Source organism: Canis lupus, chromosome 6, assembly GCF_048164855.1.
Source record: "Canis lupus baileyi chromosome 6, mCanLup2.hap1, whole genome shotgun sequence".
In the NCBI taxonomy this organism is placed as follows: domain Eukaryota; kingdom Metazoa; phylum Chordata; class Mammalia; order Carnivora; family Canidae; genus Canis; species Canis lupus.
Window position 1 is genome coordinate 57,716,197 of NC_132843.1, and position 22,237 is coordinate 57,738,433.

At 43.6% G+C, this 22,237-nt stretch overlaps 1 protein-coding gene across 1 annotated transcript in view; it reads right to left on the reverse strand.

Moving 5' to 3' along the window:
• Positions 1–7,279, reverse strand: part of TNR (tenascin R) — a 408,870-nt gene extending 401,591 nt beyond the window's left edge. The window contains exon 1 of the mRNA XM_072830721.1: positions 6,840–7,279. The gene's annotated coding sequence lies outside the window, so the exon portion shown is untranslated. The remainder of the gene's footprint in view (positions 1–6,839) is intronic.
• Positions 7,280–22,237: the final 14,958 nt, after the last annotated feature.

Here is a 22,237-nt window from a genome sequence, read left to right on the forward strand (position 1 = left end):
GTATGCCAGGCCCTGTGCTGGGCTCTTTCAGCAATAATAGAATCAGTAAATCTAGGTGGAGAGGCACCTAGATTTTTACATATAAAGATTAGCAACAGAGAGAGAAGCATATTGGAATAGTCCTATTCTTAACTCATTAAAACTACACTATACTAAAAAAGAAGGGGGGGTTAGCAATAATGCAGGATGTAAACCCCCTCTGAAGATGCTTAAGAGAAATCACAATGAAGCCATCATTCGTTGCCACAAAGGGATGATAAAGGCAACATAAGAAAGTGATTAAGGCACAGATTTTGAACCAGATCTATCACTACCTAGTTGTAAAAAGTTGAACAAGTCACCATGCCTCAGTTTTCTCATCTGTAAATTGGGGATAACAGTGTATGTCGCAGTGTTTTAACCACTAAATGATATAAAGTGTTTAAAGTGTTTATGGTTAGCAATAATAGCAAATATTTATTAAGGGTCTTCTCTGTGTCATGCATTTGGTGGAAACTCATAGAAAACACTCACTCAATGTTGACTGGTGTTATCATTAAGCAATAGAAAGATCCAAGTTGCCAGGGACCAGAGGTATGAATTTTTAGGTGAACTAAAATCAAAAACCAAATTCCATCCCAGAGACATTACTAAACTGTTATCAAGCATTAGCTAATCTGGATTGATACTGTCCTGGGATCAGTGTTCTAGGCTTTTCCTCTTTTGTCTTTTTTATACCATATAATATGATAAAGACACACCCAGATTTTAAAAACCATGACTTCCTTATGAATCCTGGCAATAACCTTTTATTGAATCACCTACAGCTACAGCATAAGATGTTATTATAAGAGCCAAGTGGGGGTGAGCTTGAAAGTGCCCTGTTCTAAGGACAGAGGTCCCTTAGGAGATCAGAGCTAAGATCCTTAGGAAATTGTAATGAGTCTATTGGCTTATTTGTCCCTGACCCCAGAACTCCTTCTCCCAACATATAGTCTCACCATTATAATGCATAAGCTAGGAAGGAACCAGAAATGTGCCCATAAGAGTGAGGGCTATGTTTCCCCCTATCTCCCAATATCTCTCTGGGATAAGACTAGGGCCCTTTAGCTGGTGAAGAGAGGAGAGTTTAGGATCCCAGTCTGCTTGAACTGCATCTGTTGTACACTTAACAGTGAGGGCCAGAGTGTAGAAATCAGTCCCAGCTGAAAAGGGCTGGGGGAAGGGGTGCTGTGCACCAACCCTCTATTTATCCTTTTTGATTTTCCTCTAGGAAACCACCTGTGTAGTCCTCAGAGGGAAAGGGAAGAATTTCAACCCCAGTGGGAGCTATTACCAGATAGTCTCCCTTCCCACTTGGTTGGAGAGTAAAACAGAAGCAATTGACTGTAATTTAAAAAGCAGAAGAGGAAGCAACCCAATTGTCCATCAGTGACTGAATGGATAAACAAAATGTGATACTACATACACAAAATGGAATGTTATTCAGCCTTAAAAAGGAATGAAGTTCTGACACATGCTACAACATAAATGGATGTTGAAGACATCGTGCGAAGTGTTATAACCCAGTTACATAAGGAAAAATACAGTATAATTCTATTTATAGGAGGTATCATGTCCGATTCATGCAGACAGAAAGTAGAGTGGTGGTTGCCAGGGGCTGGGGGTAAGAGGGGTATGATGGAGAGTTATTGTGGAGATCCATTCTTCAATGGGTATAGTGTTTCAGTTTAGGAAGATGGAAACATTCTGGAGATGGATGGTGGTGATGGTTGTACAACGACGTAAATGTACCTAATGCCTCTAAAGTGTACACTCAAAAATGACTAAAATGGTAAGTTTTATGTCATGTATACTTTATCACAAGGAAACAAAAAAGGGAAAGAAGAGGGTAAGGCTGTTTAAACTCCTTTTGCCAACTGACATACTGGTTACTTCCTATGTTCTAAATAGATCAATACAGGTCTAGTCCAAAGTCATATTTCAAGGTAAAGATGTAGTGATTCGTATACACTGTTGGAAATAGCTTTTAAAAACCTATTCCAAATTCCCCTTCCCACTGAACTTGTTCTTAAGATGAAACTCCATTTAGGTGGGGAATCTCATCTGATCTTTTTTTAACATGGCCTTTAGTTAACAAGGCAAAGGTATGTCTCTACACTTCTCCCAAATCATCTACTGGAATTGGCTTTGCGGAAATCATTCAAATTTTGAATTTCTGCACAACTTCTACCTAGACATTAATAAATCTTCACTGTGATTGTCTTCTAACTTTCCATGGCCAGTGGCTTAGCAACCTACACTCCACCCTGTGGGAATCCTGGCTGGGAGAGCCGATCAGGAAGGAGACTTCCCATAAATGAGCTGGCTGGATGCATTTTGTGGGTAGGCAATCCCACAAACAAGCAGAATTGGGAAGAAGGTGTTCAACAGAGTCCCTGAGTGAAGGAAAGCAAAGTACATGTTTGCCCACTAAACATGTTAACTGCTCTATGACCTACTTAGACAAATTTTGAGGCCTGTTAAAGTCCCTAACTTACTGCCAGAAACCCTAATCTGTTAGTTGAAGACCTCATATTCATATTGTGCTAATGCCCCATCTATATTCAACATTCCCTGAACAGGGATCCCTGGGTGGCGCAGCGGTTTGGCGCCTGCCTTTGGCCCAGGGCGCGATCCTGGAGACCCGGGATCGAATCCCACATCAGGCTCCCGGTGCATGGAGCCTGCTTCTCCCTCTGCCTATGTCTCTGCCTCTCTCTCTCTCTGTGACTATCATAAATAAATTAAAAAAAAAATCAGTCAACATTCCCTGAACATAGAGTATCTACAGATACAGAGTCAGAGAAAACTGGACAGGCAGGGTGACAGGACTAATTATGTAGGAGGTATGTGTGTTTGTGTGTGTGCGTGCATGTGCATGCCTGTGCGTGTATTTTTTTCCCACCAAAGTCATCAAAATCTCTGATAATTTATTGCTCCTTCATAGTAAAACTAGAAGAGACTCTTTACCCTGGCCTACAATCAGGGATGAGAGGGGCATCTTGCTGTCTCAGTGGGTTAAACATTGCCATCAGCACAGGTCCTGATCCCAAGGTCCTGGGATCAAGCCCTGAGTCAGGCTCCTTGCTCAGCAAGGAGTCTGCTTCTCCCTCTGCTCCTCCCTCTGCTTATGCTTGTTCATGCTTGCTCATGCTTGCAAATGGGCACACACACACTCTCTCTGAAATACATAAAGAAAATCTTAAAAAAAAAAAAAACTCCTAAGGAAAAAAACAACCAACCAGGGATGGGAGTAGAATGGATATCCCTGAATGAAGCTATAAGGATATCATAGTACATGAGTCACCCCAGAGTCTTCTGGTCCTAAAACTACTCTTGAATAAGGAGGAACAGCAACCTCCTCAACCAAGACCTTTGTGGATGGCATAAGCCATCCATTTTTCATGGCATAAGCACAATCACAGTGACCTTTCCTTTCCCTTTCCCTAGTAAGTTTACACAGGTACTCTTTCCTCACCTCACCCTCCTTGAGCCCAGATGGGCTCCACTCATCAGGTGACCAGCCACCTGAATGCTCAATTCCAAGTTTTTAATAGAAATTTCAACATCATCTCCATGTACTGTACCATCTCCATGCACTGTACCATCAAATAACAGGTCAGCTCAGAGGCAGAAACCTGCAAGGGTTCCTATTTGGATTTGGTTGTGGCTTGCACACACCCACACACAATTACACACTTGAAATGACCACTTGACTTTCTAACTCCATGACCATAAATTTGGATGAGGAATGCACCCTTCTCCCACTCTCTCAACCACCCAGTAACAATAGCCTCAGACCTCTTAAATGTTCTCTTAAAACTCTACTATAGTCCACATGACCATCTATTAAACAACACATTAAGCAATGTATATTTCCACTACAAAAAGTAGCAGTGAAAGCCATGGTGAGAGAAGTCAGAAAGTGATGGTGTTGGGGGAGGGAAAGAGAGGAGAAAGAAGAACAAGGGAAATCTTATATATTGTGTTTGGTTTAGTAGCTAAATAGGTGTATGCAGTTGTCAAAACTTACTAGTATCAATACTTAAGATCAGTACATTTTATTATATGCAAGCTATACCTGAATTTTTAAAAATGTGATATTGACACTCTCCAGGTAAAAGATGGCAACCCACAGTTGTGGAGAATAGGGCAGGATGCCAACCTTTTCTTTTTCTCCACCTTTCTTGACATCTCTCATCTCCCCCAGATCTGAAAGGCAACCCAGCAGAGTCTCCTCTGCTCCATGAGGGGGGATAGATATGAAAACACAGTGGCTTTCTCTCCAAAATGCTGGCCAGATGTGAAGACTAGAGCCACCAGGGGAGCAGAGATTCTTGGATGTGGGTGGGCTTGCATCCAGCCTCCCACTCCTCTCCTGGGGTTTCTATAGGTGCTCAGAACTCAGCCCTCCCCTAGTCATCCTCCCCACATTCTGAGCCACAGAAGACTCATGCTACTCCCAGAGAAGGCTCAGAAGAGAGAAAAGTCATCAAATACCTAAAACCAAAATATCCATGGCAATGTGTCCTCAAAGGATGCCTTTAACTAGGACAAAGTGAATGTGGCAATCAAGTGCATGACCTCAGTCCAGCCTAGAGGCCACCAGCTGGGTGTTCTCTTTTTACAGTAAGTCCAGAGAGCTCTTCACCTGGCTCCTAGTCATCTTCTTTGTTGAGGACTGAAGGCCAGAAATACCTTGAGATTCTCTTGATTCTCATTCTTCACCAGGGAGAAGCCACTGCTCTACACTGAGTTCACTAAAAGGTCTTGGTTGCAAATCTGTCCACTGGGGAGCAATACATCTCTGCTCTCCCTCACATGAGCATCTCTGCATTTCACAGGTGATGAAATATTAGGAGACCAGAAGTTCTATTTCCGCTTTTGCTACCCTCTAGCCTAGCACTTTAAATGCCTATGTCTCCCCATTTATTAAATGGGCCCAGTAATGACATGGAGCACTTCTTTCAGAGAGAATTTAAGGGCATTAATGAGATAATGACCACTAAGTATGGTGACTTCAGTAACAAATGGTGGCTTTGGATAGGGTCCACTGCAAGGGCATGAATTTCTTTTAAACCTTCAGGGATATGTCATGCAGAAATCTATCCACTTTCTTTTTCAAACTGGAAAATTTCAAGGATGAGAGGAGTTGGGAGAGTTGAAATATCAATGAGTCAATGTTGGTTTCTGATGCTCTGCTTTGTCTATTTCAATCTTTTTTCCCTACCATTAAAACATGTGATTTCACTATTTTGCTCACTGCATTCCACTTTCTGCCATTCTAGGGAGATGCTGGGATTTCTGGATTCAATGGCAAACATAGTCAGAAAAAACTCAACTGCAGTGTCATTTCACTCGGAACTATGTGTCTCACCCAGAAGACCCCAACCAGACAGAGGCAGAGAGTATTTTTTTCAGTTTGGAGGAGGGGCCCAGAATGCTAAATTAAAAGCAAAACACAGAGACACCACCTTAGGGTTCACTGGGGGTTGGAAGGAGTGAAACCACCTATTCTGACTCTTAAAGAAAGTGACCAGAAGTTTAAATGATTAGGGGCCAATTCAAGACAAAGTTTACTCTTACCAGAAGCCACATCTCTTTAAAATTCCCCTTGGCATGCTGGCTTCATGGAAACATGGATGATTGAAGGAAGTCCCCAACACCACTTGTTGAATGACCCCACCCAAACAGCTGTGGGTGAGACAGAAGGGCAGGGGGGTGCAGACAGATAGTGTCACCAAGGCAAAACCAAAACAGATGCAGGGAATTGATTTAATATATTTCTGAGGGGCAGGAAGCAGAAGAGACAGAGCAGTACCTTTCCAAAAAAAAAGTAGCAATGAAGTTAAAGCAATGATGAGCCCATCTGTGGAATCTAAGTACTGGAGGACATAGCACTACATCAAGCCTTTTTGAGTCAGGACTGGTCTAGGTTCTCTTCTGCTTCCCCAGATGTAAGGAGACAAGCCTGTCTCCTGAGCAGTCTTTCACAGGCAGAAAAAAAAAAAGGACAGAACAGATTTTGTCCTCTTTCCAACCACACATAGTCAAAGATAAAAAAAAAAAAAAAAAAAAAAGTCCTGCCTCCTTGTAAATGTAGTATAATCCACATTGACCACCTCTCTAAAGCTCAAGACATTGACACTTTACTACCACCATTGAAGTCAGGGGGATCTCAGCCCCCAAAACTACCCCAACCTGATGCTCACCTGTTGTACCTGCCCACTTACCACAGATTTACACCAGGAGAGAAAGTGAAAGGTCAGATTGGGCTCTCTTCACAACAAGAACCCAGAGATCCTAGGGAAATTGACATTTAAAAAGCCACCTCTTCCAAGCTCTCACAGAGGAGCATAACTTTTAACTCTACCCCCACTCCCAACCCCCTCAGGCTTCATTTGCAACACTTTCCCTCCGTGGTTTGTCCGGAAAGAGTTAAAGAAGGTGCATGGCTAATTCCCCCAAACCCTCCCTCTTATCTACATAGAAAAAGAACAGCCCTACACAGAGACACACAGGAACCCATTGGCAATTTAACTCAGCCCTCACCTATCTTATGCAACAGCACACAGACACACACACACACACACACACACACACCCGAAGGCCAGAGTCCACATCCCCCTTTAATTTGTTAGAAACCTACGCAGAACCCGGCTCCACTGGCAGCTGTAAGATAGATGTAACCTTAGTGCCAAGCGCCTTGCAGGAACACACACAGACACACAGGAACCAAAAATGCATCTCATAGCTCTCCGTGGTGCTGAAATCACGCTAGCAGGGAAATCGAAGGAGAGCAAGTGCGCTGGACTTACCCGGCTGAGGGTGGGCGGCAGGGGAGCGAGAGGAGCTTCCTGCGAAGAGAATTCTTGTCTGTGCGGCTGGAACCAGCTGATGCGCTCACCTAGAGAACCCACCTCTCTCCCTTTTCTTCCCTTCCTCCTTTTCTGGGAGGAAGAGAGGAGGCTCCACGAAAGAAATGAAACCCAAGCTGACAGGGCTAGAGTGGAAGGAGAAAGAGGAGGCAACAAAAATAAGATTAAAAAGTCAGGTGGCTTTACTCCACTGGTGGTAATTCCTTGGGTCAGGGGGGACCCCTCTTTTCTCGTTTTCTGTGTCTGTGCCTTTCTCCGTCTCTGCGTGTTGAGCCAACAGCCTTAGCACAGTAGGTTCCTGCCTCTGACGTGAGAGACAAGGAAGCCTGGGACTGCTTTGCTGTCTCTCTCTCACGCGCTCTCTCTTTTCCCCTCTTGCTGAAATTTCAGCAGCATGATATTTTTTTTTTAAGCCTTCGTTTTTTCCATCCCCCTACAAGCAGCCCCCTAGTGGACAGAAAAGAAAAGTATCCTGAGTCCTCTTGAACAGTGCAGATTCAGACACAGGAGCAATCTTCGTACTCACAAACTCTTGGGGACTGCTTTTGCACAGATAGGGTCCTACATAGCCAGTCTTCTTTCTGGCCAACCCAGATAGGAAGAGAGGGGGAAGCAAAGGGAGAGGGAGAAGTCAGGAGCTTTTGCAGATTCTTTGTCCACAATTGCAGAAGTAAAGGGTGGAATGAGGGTGGGGGAAGTGGTTGGGGAGAGAATGTTTTTTGAAAGATGAGTTGTGGGGGGTCTCAAGTGCTTTAAGGTCATGACTCAGCATGACACCCTTTGAATAGTCAGAGTCTGCAGCCAGATGAGCTATGCCTATACTTAGGATCACCCAGAATTGGAGTGCTTAAACAGGTAGTGAATAGAAGGAACCAAGGATAAAATATCAGCCACCACCTCATTTGATGCCCTAATACGGCTTTTCTGAAAGCTGGTAAGAAAAATATATTGGAAGCCACAGCCTGAGATCATCACAGAGATGGAGAAAGAAGCAACCTCTTTGAGCATCCATGCAGAACTGTGGCAAAGAAGAGCCATCAAGGGGTCACTTCTCACAGGCTCCTAAGGAATGTCTTACACTTTTTTAAAAATGTAGAGTCTCACAATCTCCTGGAAAGAGTCCTAGTACTTACATCTACAAAGTTGAGTTCTAGTTTCAGACCGCCACTTGCTTACTGGACATTTTGCTTCTTTATGGCTCAATTTCACTATTTGTAAAATGTGGATAATGCTGCCCCCTCCCTACTGAATAGAAATGCTGAGGGATTGGAATGGTATAGAGACATAGAACTATAGAACTGGCAGGGAATTTAAAGGTAAACATATCAAAACACTTTTCTTATGTTTAATTTATACCTAACAAATAATAATAGCTAGCATTAATAGATTATTTAGAAAGTGTCAGGCACTGTTCTAATCCCTTATATGTATTAGCTCGTTTAATATATATTGTAACCCTGTAATGCAGGTGCTACTATTACAGCTTTATAGACCAGGAAACTGAAGCACAGAGGGGTATAATTAGTTACCAATTAGTAGTACTGTGTACTACTCACACAGTCAGTGAGTAGCACAGGTGGAGCTGAAATACAGACCATCTGACCATGGAGCTTATGTTACTAACTTCTATATACAATGAATGTATACTTCAGAAGTGACAGCATCTGAAATAAACAGAAGAAAGGACCATAGCTACCATTATTTTCGTTTAAGATAAAGTGTCTAGATTATTGTAATAAATTTATATGCAGCTGAGTTTTTAAAATACGTTATTTACAACTACGGGTGCCAACACACTGTGGAAATTGCTATTACTGATGAGAATTCTCTAAGAAAACGAATTCTCTTGGTGATTTGAGTAGTTTCACATATACAAAACTGGTTGTAAATCTCATGAAGTTGGAAACTACTGGGCTTTAAAATCAGTTCAGAAGACACATCCCTTGATTTCTGTACCAAAAGGAGATCATTGCCTAGTGCCTAACACAGTACTGAGATGGAGCTGGCAATTTGATGAGCTGAATGGTTGCAAAGCACTCGGCTAATAAGCACTCAGTGAGCTGTTGACATTTTCTTCAGACTTTTATAATTGTGAATTCCTTACCTAATGTGGCTCACTTTTTCCTGACTTTCTTTAGATCAAACATGAATGGAGCAGGACAAAGATGGGATGCGAGTGTTAACAAACCATGGTTCCTGTCCTCATGGAGTTCCCAGCTCCTCAAAGTGGGAGAGAGGGGCACGAAAGACCATTCAGTTCAGGGTGTGTAAGTGCTGAGACATGGCCAAATATAATGGAATAAATGAGCGCATAGAGAAAATAGCCAACCTGATCTTTGAGGATTGAAGGTACTTCCTGAGGAGTGCGGCATATAAACTGAGGCCAGAAGAATGAGAAGTTATCTCAGCAAAGAGTGGGGAAGAGAGTTAAACAGAAAGCACAGCATGTACAAACTTGGAAGTAAGAGAGAGAGTACAGTGTGGAAATTTCAAGGCAAACATTACCCTTCTTTATAAAGGGAAAACTGAAGCTCAGATTTGAGTGGTTTGATCATGATCACATATCTAGTTAAGTGTAGAACCCAAATTAAATGCACATCTATTTAACTCTAAACTCATCCTGTTTGTGAAGCACCACATTGTCTTCTCTCATCTCTGAGAAGTGCACACACAATGACATAGGGTGTTTCTGTAAAATGCATATAGTAACTGAGGGCTGACATGGCATCTGCAGAAAACTGGAAGTGTGATCTGTTAGATGAGAAGGCCACAAGAAGGCAGTAGTCAGTACAAAAAAAGGAGAAATTCAGAAGGGCAGAATTTTTTCAACTGTAACAACTCAATGTATTGGGAAGTAGGAATATCTCAGAGGTGCAAAGGCATTATAGACTCACATTTGAAAGGAAGAAGGAATGCAGAAAGGACTAAAAGGGAGATTCAGATTAAGTGCTATGGAAGCCCAGAGAAGAGTGGCTTTTCATCTGGACCTTAAATAATGGAGGCTCAGGAAACCGAGCCTAGCCAAATTATGTACTCCATGGCACTCAGGCATTTCACACATAGAAAACAGAAAATCTGAGTTGTCATGAAAAATAGTGGGACCCAGGGAGAAGAGTGTCAATGATCAGTATAGGCAGAAAGAGTTTAAACTTTGGAAAATGGACAGCAAGGGGGGGGGTGGGGGATGAGGGAAGTCAGGTTGATACATGAATTTGGTTTTGGACATGTCAAATTGAGGGAGGGTATAATTATATATCATAATAGAGATGTCTAAGCAAATGGTTGGAATATGTCTCTGGAGCTGAGGCTGGTGATGTAGATCTGGAGCCATTTGCATGATAGTTTGCTGGACAGAGACTATCAATGGGAAAGAAAACTAGTAAAACTAAAGACAGAATCCTAACTCTATTTCCTTGGTCTCTGGGCCAAGTTTTATACTTCTTTAGTCCTATGGCTAATGTGCTTGGTATCCAGTAGATATCCACAAACACTTGTAGATTAGTTCATAATAACTCAAATTATCTTTTAGTTGAAGCTAATATTGGAACTGAGATCAGTTGTTGGTTCTTCAGTTTCCAATCTATGGTGAAAGACAAGGCCTCTCTGTCAGAATCTCCTCCCCTGGAAGCTGGTAATAATTGGCCCTGGTTTTGATTTTTTACCTAGCACTCCAGCCCCTAAGTCCTTCTGTGGATCAGTATTAACTCTCCATCTAGGCTGCCATACCAAACTAGGCATCCCCTCAACCACTGAGCTGTCTCCAGAGAATCAGGTGGTTAAGCACTATGGTATAATTTCCCAAAGGAAAACTACCCCTGGTCAGCACCCAGAAGTCCCATAGGATTCACCATTCCTAAATTTGAGGTCTCTATATGGGGACTTAGGAGATGCAGCTGTGGCTTTTTGACAGAAAAGAGAAGAGAACCTAGTATTGTGCTTTGGGACTTGACAAGTCCAGGATAACCACGGGGAAGCCCTTAATTCCTAAACTAACGTAGGCCAACATCTATGCAATAAGCATAGAACGGAAGGATGTTTGGCATAAACATCAATAAGATGTGTGATGGCCTCAGGACTCTGGTCAAGAAGGAAAGAGAGAAGAGGAGCAATGTATAAGATCTAGATTCTTAATCACCACTCTCAAAGCCTATTTTATACAGGTAACTTGTCCTGAGCAGATCTTCCTATTTCCCAATCCATCCCTCCTACATAATTTCTGACCCTGCCCTCTCCACTTTCCCAAAGTGCATTTCCAGGCCACAGTTATGTAGAATTATATGTTATTGCCCTTTCCTCCTATAAGGATGTAAACTCCTTGAGAGCTAGGACATGGATTGCCTTCAGGAAGCATCTGACAGCATACCAAGGGGCTCTTCTAAGGTCCACTAAGTCTCCTAGGTTGAAGGAGACAGTACAGTGTATTGAATAAAGGTTCTTCCAATTAAGAGACACTATTTGGGAGGCAGATGGCCTCTTTTATCCTTCTCATCCCAAATCTTTTCACCATCACAGAGGTGAGGACACTGGGCACTTCATGTAGTCTTATTGTGACTCTATCCTCCCTGGGCAGAAAAGCCCTGCTATAAGCTGTGCACTCTCACACCTAATTTTAAAAGACCATTCACTTCCACATTCTGTAGGTAGAGGGCCCAACAGTGACAATTTGTAGGTCAGGGAGGCCCAGGAGTGTTAGGCATAGTAACCCTGGCAATAACTGACTCTCCTAAAGTAAAGAAACAGCTCAACCCAGTCAGAGAGTCCCAATTGGACAATGTCCCAAAGACCCCCATGGAGCTTTGTACCCCCTCCTATGGCATAGCTCCTGGCCATGTGGGAACTAGGGAACTTCTGCAACATCTAGGAGCTCAGATTATCTGAAGAAGCTGCTTTGGGGACTTACTCCCAGACCTTTAAAGTGAGGGTGTTGCTTCCATCCAGGGTCCATGGAGAATGGAAAGCAAAGGGAGGGACAGTTGCCAACAGAGTTTCCTGATAATGAAAATTTCCTAAAAGTGGTCCAAGTCAGGAAGGATGGTCACTTAGTAGGACATTATAGGGAGATTCAAACTTTTGTTCGGTGTTTGGAATAAATAACTTGCCCATTCCATTCCCTTCCAGCTCAGATAATATAGGATTATATTGACCTAATGCCTGAGGGCCTTGTTTACAAAGAACAAGTTCATGATTTGGGCTTCATTTTCTGGGAGGTAGAAGGAGGAATTCTTAACGATGACCATAAGGGTAATTAATATAACTCCAAAGCTTACCCTCACAAGGAGATGGAGGAGTCCCTGTCCTCTTAAAGCCAGGGCTGGGCTCGGGCTCAGTTCCAAACTGACTCAGCAGGCGTTAGTGACCTCAATGCACAATAGGGGTGATGTCTGGAAAGAATCCTGGAGTGCTGACTGACTTCCATACAGACAGGAAGGCTAGAATTTCATCCAGGTACTGGTTGGCAGAGGGAGCATTAGGAAGTGGCACCAAGAAGTTTTAAGAGCACTAATGGATAGAGGAAGCCTATAAAAGGAGCTTTTCCTTGCAAGGGGTGGGGGAAGAGGGAGGGGTTGCCTGAGCTGGAGAAAAAAAGGGGGGGAGGTGTTAGATAATCTCAAGTTTCTGTGGCAATCCACTAAAGAGCTAGGATCTGCCCAGTGTGTTAGTAGAGTAAGTGGAAAGGAATCCCTACCCCAAATCTTTCTCCTACTGTATGTCACAAGATGGCAGACATCATTATAGTAGACTGTAGTATTTATTACTTCCCAACCTCATTCTTTTTGTTTTTGTTTTTGTTTTTGTTTTCTGGAATCAGAACCTACCCATCCTCCAACATAGACACTAACCTGGATACTTAACCTAGGTCTGGCCAACCCAAGATCCCCCTCTAGGTACAGTGATGGGCTTGGGGCTGGGCATATGAGCTAATTATGAGCAGGGTCAATCAGAATCTTACTTAGAAATGGGAAAAGAAACATTATTTTTCTAATGGGGTTGTCAAACAGGGACCATGTAAACTTGGCATTGACCATAGTCATCTTCACTGACCTTAATGAGGAATCACATTCACAGTTAAAAACAATGACGCCAACATCAAGCAAGAAACAGTCAATGATAGGGAAAAAGAGAGCCCAGATAACACCATTTGCACCCCTAGATCCAACCAACCCTGAATCTTCCAGTTAGGTGAGCTGCTAAACTCTCTTTTTGTTTAAGCTAATTTGTTTTGGGTTTTTGTCAAGCAGGCTTAACTTTTGAGTCCTCTAAGGCTCCCAGGGAAATTCAAATTCCTCTTAGGGTATGCCTTCAGCTGGTGAGAAGCATCCAACTGGGAACATAAGAACAGATAGATGGTTAGAACACAGGAGCAAGAGCAAGATGGGGCATGATTGAAGATGCCATTAGGTCTTGGAGAGGAAAGATAAACATTTCCTTCTTCATCAGTCTGCTGGGGACAGATATAATGTCCAAGTTCTTTTTTTAGAGAGTGTAGAGAAAAGGCCCAGTGAAATGATAAGGCAACCATTGCTCCATGAGTGTAGAAAATGCTGGAACATGGGAGGCATGGGGTGAGTCTACCCCAGAGCACACATTTGTTCTTGGTTACCTGTGCTTTTCCAGTTGGAGAGACACTGTGCCCAAATCTGTTACCAGGGCCATTACAGGGCTCTGCTGCCCAGATTGTGGTGTGCCTATTTGGGTGAAGGTGGCAAGTCCAGGGACCATGTCCATTCATCCTTGACAAACCTGCTTTCCTCCTCACCCTCAGACCCCCTAGCATATCCAGTTTGGAGCACCTCCTCCAAACGTCTCCTACTCCCTTGGCTTCTCTCTGGGCACAGCTGGTTCATAGGGCTCTAAGCAAAGTCCTATTCTGGGAAGCTGCAGCCCTGAACCTGTATGAGCAAGTTTGCACTATCTCACTCTGAAGCAGGAACCCTGCCCCTCCTCCTGCCGGTGCCTCAGCTTTGGCATATAGGTTGCCTGACCAGCTGCAGCCTGCCTGGGGAAAGCAGGCTGATGAGTGATGGAATGCTAGCCAGGGAGGGATGCGGCTGGGCCTCTGGCTCCCCAACCTGCCTGCCAGCCAGTGGGAATCGTTATCTACACCAGAGAGTGAGCCAGGCTTCCCACACTAAATTAGCAAGAGCAGAGCAGATGTCTCCCTTCAGTGCAGCAAAGGATTAGACAGGATAGAGCTCATGTCTTTCCCCTTTCCTATAGACAAGGGCAAGCGTCGAGTCCTGGGGTGGGTACCTTTCCCTGGGGTTCACAGACCACATCATGGTTGGGCAGCCTCGGGTCAAAACCAGCCCTGTCACCCCTCTGTCTGGTGCATGGGTTTCCTTCCTCTCATTTTGTCTTCATTTCCTTTGGGAAATAGAGGCCTTATTTTAGGTCTTATCCTCTTTTGAATTAGCCGTATTAGAAACTTCAAGTCCTCCCCACCCACTTCCTCCCTGAACCCTCCCTCTTATGAGAGAGCTCTAGTCCAAGAGCCTAGGTCTCCTACCTTGACCAGCATCTGTCCCCTTCTGCTTTGCACCCTAGTTCCTTATCAACAGCATATGGGGATAGAGAGGTGGCCGGCCAGGGGCCTCTCTGGCTTGTCACACTTCAGTGACCCTCCATTATCCTCTGTTATTCAGCCTGACTCTGCAGCAGCTGAAATCTTCCCAACCCTGACAGCCTGGCTCATATCTTCCTCTCCTCAGCCCTTACTTCCGCTACAGGAAGTAGAGAGTCAGAGTAGACACTTGTTCCCCTGCAGGCCTGCCTGGATTTGAATCCTTGTTCTGGCACTTACACTCAGCTTGAACAAGGCACCTTTCTCTTTGGTTTTCATATATGTAAATCAAGGATAATAATTGTACCTTCATCATAGGGTGGCTATTCAGGTTGTGTGAGTTCATTCATGGAAAGCTCTAGAGAACAGCACCTGCTAGCTATTACTGCATCCATGGTGGCTATTATTCAGCAAACATTTTTGAATACACACACTTAAAAAAAAAAAAAAAAAAGCCCTCCTTGCTTTTAGCTTTGGCTGGTCCTGGCTTTATGAATAAATATCCTTTCTGGATGCAGCATCTGCCCCCTTGGCTCCTGCTTAGTTGAAAGTTGATAGGGCAGGATGACTTTGGCTCCGTGGACCTCGTCAGGTTCTGCCTTCAGGGGCCTCCGTGGGCTGAAGGAGGTAAGAGCCTAGGCTTGGGGTGGGTTGGACCTGGTTTAAACTTCTACTCAGAGAGTGTGCAGCCTCTAGCTAGTCCCTTATAGTTCCACATCTCCATTTCCTTATCAAAAAAGGGGGCATCCTAATGACTTTCTCTGTGTTTTGTTGTATCAATCAAATGAAACAATGGATGAAAAACAGTAGAAATTCAACAGCTGCCTGTTGAGTATCTGTCTCACCTGCCTACGTGTGCCTGACCTTTCTCCCTTGCTGTTCAAATGCAACCCCTCAGACAGGTCTTTCCTGACACCCTCTCACGCGGTGAGCAGTGTTGCCACCTTCTCGTGCCCCCTCCAGGCATTATTTTGTTCCATCTCCCTTAACACCAGCTGACACCTTCCAGTCCATCTTTCTGTTCGTTTATGGGCCAATCCCCAGGGCACCCACGGCTTGAGGACCTCTGCCAGGACCTCTGCTTGAGTTGTGTGCCCAGAAGCCTAGACCAGTACCTGGTTCTTGCAAACAGATACAGTAAATATTGCTGCTTTGGAGCCTATTTTATACCCTAGCCATTTTTTTAGCCCCCTCATCGTGTGGTTTATTGCAAGCAGTAAGGTTTTGAATCAGGTAGAACAAAATTTAAACTGTCTCTCTTCTACCTTAAGAAATGTACTCTGAGCTCCCATTTTTTTCATCTGTGAAATGGAGAAAATAATATTTCTACCAAAGGGTTATCTTGAAGATTAACTGAGACCATGGTGCCTAGAACAGTGATTGACAGATGGAAAGAGTACATTAAATCCTTTGTGAATGAAAGGAATGGAAGGAAGGAGAAGGAAAGACCACAGGCACTGGCCCTTTATCAGATCTCCTACTTACAACCTCTCCGTCCTCCCTCCTTTCCTTTCTTTCTTTCCCCTGCCTGAAGCTGGCACGCTGGGACTCCTGCTAATCCTTCAGCCACAGGGTGTCTGTCTCTCTGTGTCCCTGCTGGCAACAGCAATCTGGATCAGCCTGAGAAGTTATTACCCTTTAAAGCAAGGGTCGACCACTAGTTTAGCTCAAGTGTCACAAATAGGGGACAAATTTTGCCAGAGGCACCAGAGTGGCCAAAAGAACATTTTTCCAATTTTTAGAAAGGTGTCACCAGCACCCATTGGCACTTTGGCTTCATGCTAAATTTTCCTAAAAGACCTTTATTATTTACTTCCTGTATCTCTTTTGATCTTTTTTTTTTTATTAGTTTCAGAGGTACAATTTAGTGATTCATCAGTTGCATATAACACCCAGTGCTCATTACATCACGTGCCCTTCTTAATGTCCCTCACCCAATAACCCCATCCCCCTCACCCACCTTCCCTCCAGCAATCCTCAGTTTGTTTTCTAGATTTCAGCATCTCTTATGGTTTGCCTCCCTCTCAATTTTCATTTTATTTTTCCTTCTCTTCCCCTATATTCATTTGTTTTGTTTCTTAAATTCCACATATGAGTGAAATCATATGGTATCTGTCTTTCTCTGACTGACTTCTTTCGCTTGGCATAATAGCCTCTAATTCCATCCATATCATTGCAAATGGCAAGATTTCATTCTTTTGATGGCTGAGTAATATTCCATTTTATATACATATATATGTGTATAATATATTATACTACATCTTCCTTATCCATTCATCTGTTGATGGACATCTGGGCTCATTCTGTAGTTTAGCCATTATGGACATTGCTGTTATAAACATTGGGATACAGGTGCCCCTTTCAAGCATTATGGTTGTTCCCTTTGGGTAAATATGGACTAGTGCAATTGCTGGGTTGTAGGGTAGCTCTATTTTTAACTTTTTGAGGAATCTCCATACTGTTTTCCAGAGCGGCTGCACCAGGATGCATTCCCACTACCAGTGTAAGAGGGTTCCCCTTTCTCCACTTCTTCGCTAACATCTGTTGTTTCCTGATTTGTTAATTTTAACCATTCTGACTGGTGGGAGGTAGTATGTCATTGTGGTTTTGATTTGTATTTCCCTGATGTCAAATGATGTTGAGCATTTTTGCCATTTGTATGTCTTCTTTGGAGAAATATCTGTTCATGTCTTTGGCCCATTTCTTGACTGGATTTTTTTGTTTTTCGAGTGCTGAGTTTAATAAGTTCTTTATAGATTTTGGATACTAGCCTGTTATCAGATAAGACATTTACAGATATCTTCTCCCATTCCATAGGTTGCCTTTTAGATTTTTTTGCTCTTTCCTTTGCTGTTCAAAAGATTTTTACCTTGTTGAAGGCCCAATATTTCATTTTTGCTTTTGTTTCTCTTGCCTTTGGAGACAGGTCTAGCAAAAAATTGTTGTGGCTGAGGTCAAAGACGTTGCTGCCTATGTTCTCCTCTAGTAGAGAAAATTACAGACCAATATATCTCTGATGAACATGAATGTAAAAATTCTCACCAAGATTCTAGCTAATAAGATCCAACAGTACACCAAAAGGATTGTTCACCATGACCAAGTGGGATTTATTACTGGACTGCAAGGGGGGGGGGGGGTTCAACATTTGCAAATCAATCAATGTGATACCTATTGCTCTTGAGTCAGGAGTCATTCTCCTTCTCTCTTCTGTTTTTACCTCTCTCCTTTTTATGGCTCTTGCCCTCTTCTTCTTTCCATAAGAGGCAAGCCCCACCCAGTGCTTTTTATTCTAGTCTTCTCCCACCTTCTCCCCACCCTCTTTGACTTCCTTTCTCCAAGTAGTCAGAGTGTGATTCCAAGATGTAGATACAGAGGAAGAAGAAAGCCCCAACATCATTAGACCCTTGTCATGGGAGACAGTTGAGCCTATTGGCTCCCCGTTGCTCCCTATTTCAGCTATCAGAGTGCAAGCTCTGGGTTTGCTCTGCCACGGTATTTTTTACATCCTTCTGTTAGTAAGCAGAAAATCTTGCATGTTAAAAGAAATAGAAAGGCAATATGCTCTCTGTGAGGCTTCTGAAGATCAGAGTTGTTGTGTCCAAGCTAAGTTTATTTTATAGTCTTCCTACCCCCCATTCAAGAGTCAGTCTGTAAAAATTCTGTAAGTAGCACACAGGTAGCTCACCAAAAACAGGTTCTAACCTGGGTCCAACCAGGGACCTGACACTCTCCTCAAGGCCAATCCTCCTCCCCTTTATCACCTGTTTATAGCAGCCTCTTGAGTTTACATTTCCTCTTCCTAAAAATGAGAACAATAATCTCTACTTTAGGCTCTGTGCCCCTGATAGTGTGTTCTGAGGCTCACATGTGAGGCTTCAGGGGAGGGTCTGGGCATCTGGGAAGGAATGACCCTCAGAAATAGTTGGTAAAGTCTTCCTGCTTTCCTCACTGTTATCACAGGTAAATGGGGGTCCAGATCACTTGTAATCTGGGTTTTTTGCCAATTTGAGGGTCGCTGAAATTCAGAGAAGCAAACTCAGCCCCATTTGAGATGAACTTGTATTTTCTTACTTAGAATAGCAAGCACTGTTGGAAGTGTACATTCAACAACTCAAAGTCAGATTTTGAGTTTCTTTGGCCTTATGGGCAAGCCTTTCCTTTGTGTATCAGCATCCAAATTCCCACATCCCCTTGAAACTGAGCAAGCGCTGCATCTCCAGAAAACATGTGCTCCTGGGGCTTTTGTCAAATCAGAAGACAGACCCTTGCCTCTGAATCTGATACAGTGTTGGGCACTTCAAAGTAACTGGAGTCCAGTATGCTGTGACCTTGAATGTATGAGCTACTTTTGAAAGAAAACTTTTTTTAGAGAAAGAGAGATCAGGGGGGAGAGTCAGAGGTAGAGAGAGGGAATCTCAAGTAGGCTCCACCAGCACAGAGCCCTGTGAAGAGCTTGACCTCACAACCCTGAGATCACTGCCTGAGCCAAAATCAAGAGTCAGACACTTAACCAACCTAGCCACCCAGGTGCCTCTGAAAGAGAACTTTTTATTGCAAGGAACAAGCTAAGTAGCCCTGAATTTTAAAAAATAAAAAGTATTTTAAATGACACAGATATTTAGGCTACAGGAAAAAGTTGGAGGAAAACGTATATTAGAATATATACATATACATGTGAATATATTATTATGAGCTAGGTATTGTGCTAAGCACTCTACATACTAGATTTCATTTATTTAAGTGTTTAGGAAGAAAAATGGAGGAAAAAAGTCTCCTAAGTAGGTGAGAGCATACATTTATCTTGTACCAGAGAATAAAGATGAATGAAAGTCCTGGTAAGAAAGTAGGTAAAAGGATCCTCCTATACAGAGACCAGCCTCAGTCTGGGCTGCTAGCCAGAGGCATCTAGAAGAAAGGAAATAATGAACTTGTAGAATGTCAGAGCTAGAAAGAGCGTCAGAGCTGATCTTTTCCAAGCACTGCTTGTTCCATTTTATAGATGAGGGTGCCAAGGTCCAAAGAAGGGAAGAGACACATTCTGACATAGGTGGATGTATCCAGTATCCCCTCCTTGGCCAGGGACCTTTCATGGAAATCTACCAGTGTGTTCTCATTCCTCCATCAGCCAAGATGAAAGGTTGTTTCTCCTCAAGTACTGCTCATGTCCTTGCTAGTCATCTGCTAACCTATCAATGGGCAATTGGCATGTGTTGTCTTTGTGGCTCATCTTATGGCAAAAGCTCTTGCTGACCCAGGCTAGTCAATCCAACCAGCAGGTTTTTCCCAGGATTATGGCCTCGGTGTCATTATTGAGGATTAGTCTCTAAACGCTGGAGAAAGTCAGACTTGGCATCTGTCCTGTGAACCTGTTTATGTTCATGTTCATCAGAACCTTAGATTCAATGAGTCATCTGGCTGAACCTCACCAATCAGAGAGCAGTGAGAAGACTTCCTCAAAGTGATACAACTGGTTGAAAACCACTTAGGCCAGTGTCTGTCTTCCCTCCCTGTAGGAAAGGACTAGCGGTGATCACTGTGGTTTACTAGTCCTTCTAGATTCCTAGCACAGGTAGGTGCTGGGAGAGTGCCATTGCTAGGCTCACGGTAAGGGCACGGAGGGTAGAGGATGCATAGGAGGCTTGGTGGGGCAAGAGCCAAAGTCCACGCAGCCAGCTGTTTGTCCAGCACATACCTGCCAGGAGAAGTGCTGCCTTGTACTTGCAAACCTCTCACAAAACCCGCTGACATCTTGCTGGACACCATGAAGGATGCCAAGCAGTAATTTCCAACCCCATTTCCTAGTGAGTGTGTGGCCTCAAAGACAACACCTAACCCATAAGAATAATAATATGATAAAAAAAATATAAGCTTCATATAAATAATAAATGATAATATAGCATCAATAATTGGCCATATTCATACAAGTACATTAGGGAGCCTGAGGGCCTATATTTCTAAGGCTGTGTTTCCTACATGATTATAGTCAGGATAATAAGTAACATTTATTTAGCATTTACCAGGTGCCAGATATTGTTATTCATATATATGTTTATATATGTGCTCTCATATCTACATATATATGTATGTGTGTGTGTGTAGAAATATATATATAGAACGGCCAAAGAAATACATTTATATATTTTTTTAATTCATTCTTCATAACAGCCTTATTAAGTTAGGCCCTATCATCCCTATTTCATAGATGAAAACACTGAGGGAAAAAGAAGTTAAAACTAAGCTCAGAACAAAACTCCATTCCAACAGCAATACTTTGCTCTGGGCTCTCAGTTTGTGGGGTCTGGCTAGAACTCACTGATCCTGTACCACCCCAGGAGAAGGAGGACTTCCCCTTTCTCACTACCTCCCACCTTGCACACTTTCTTTATTCCAAAGAGAAGCTGAACCAAAGCCCAGAAGAGGTTCCAGGAACCTTATGTTATTTTCCTGGGTCATCCAGGATGTGTCATCTTAAGCTTGGTAGTGACAAGACAGAAAAGTCAGCTTGAGAGGGCTGGATGCAGGGGTGCACCCTCAGCTGGAGGCTGCGCTTGCCTCCCATTTGGAGTCTGGAGAGAGGAGGTGGCCAAGGGAGCGCCAAAGGCACCTGCAGTGGGCAAGCAGGAAAGTGGCCAGGCCCAAGTTTCCAGCAGGCTGGGCTGGTTGGGGTAAATTGGGGCAGTGTGTGTCAACAACAGAGATATTAAGAGGGATTGACTGTAATCTAGGAAGCGATAAACTGACATCTTTAAATCCATCTAATACCCTACAATCAATAATTAAATCATCTGGTATCAAGAGGAACTGAGTAGATAGTAAGCACATGCAAGGAAAGGTGTGGGCGCCAGAGCCCAAACTCCAGAGTGGAAAGAATATGCCAGTCAACAAGTGGGAGAGAGAAAGAGGAGGACAAACAGGATTTGTAAGAAGGCCCTGGAGAGAAAAGGAGATGTTTGAACAGAGCTGAACTACAGGATGGGGGTGGGAAGGGCGTTTGTTCTTAACATGGTGTGGGTGGGGAGCCAGCTTGCCACAGCAGACAGGTGGAGATGGGCCACTCCCTCCTGTGCCTGCCAGTTCTGGGATTCTGTACCCTGTGGAAAAGCATGCAGTGGGGCCACGGTATCCCATGATCGCCATCCTGAGTATGGTGCCATCCCTGAAAGGAGATGGAAACAGAAACCACAGTTTTTTAAAAAATGAGAAAAAAAAATTTCCCTTTCTCTCCATTCCCAGGTCACTAAGTCCAATGATAGGATCCCCTACTTCTCAGTCAGGCTCAACTCCAAGCATCTGCTCAGTTCACAAGCGTGCTGAGTGGAAGAAATGCACAACCTGAATACAGACTAAAGCCCTGCCAGGGTCTTCTACTCTAAAGAGCTCCCATTCTAAATCTGTCACTAACAATTTTTTGTTTTGTGAGTTGCTCATGTCATTAGAGGCACAGGGCTCCAGATGAGTCAAGAGATAGCGCTGCATATGTAATTCAGTCGGAATCTGAGGCCGAGAGTTTGCTGCCCTTAGCTGAGAGAACATAGGGGTTCTGAGCATTACTGTGTGTGTGTGTGTAACAGAGAGACAGACAGACAGACCTGTGGGCAGCTGGGAAATAGAGAGAGGTCTGCAGTGGAGGCTGAAGGGCCAGCCCAAAGGTGCCACACGTGGAGTGTGCAGGTCCATCCAAGCCACTCTCCCGCTCCAAAGAGGCACAAAGGTCTTGCTGAAGGCTCTTGCTCAGGATCACTCTACTGTGAATATATCAAGCATGAAGTAATGAACT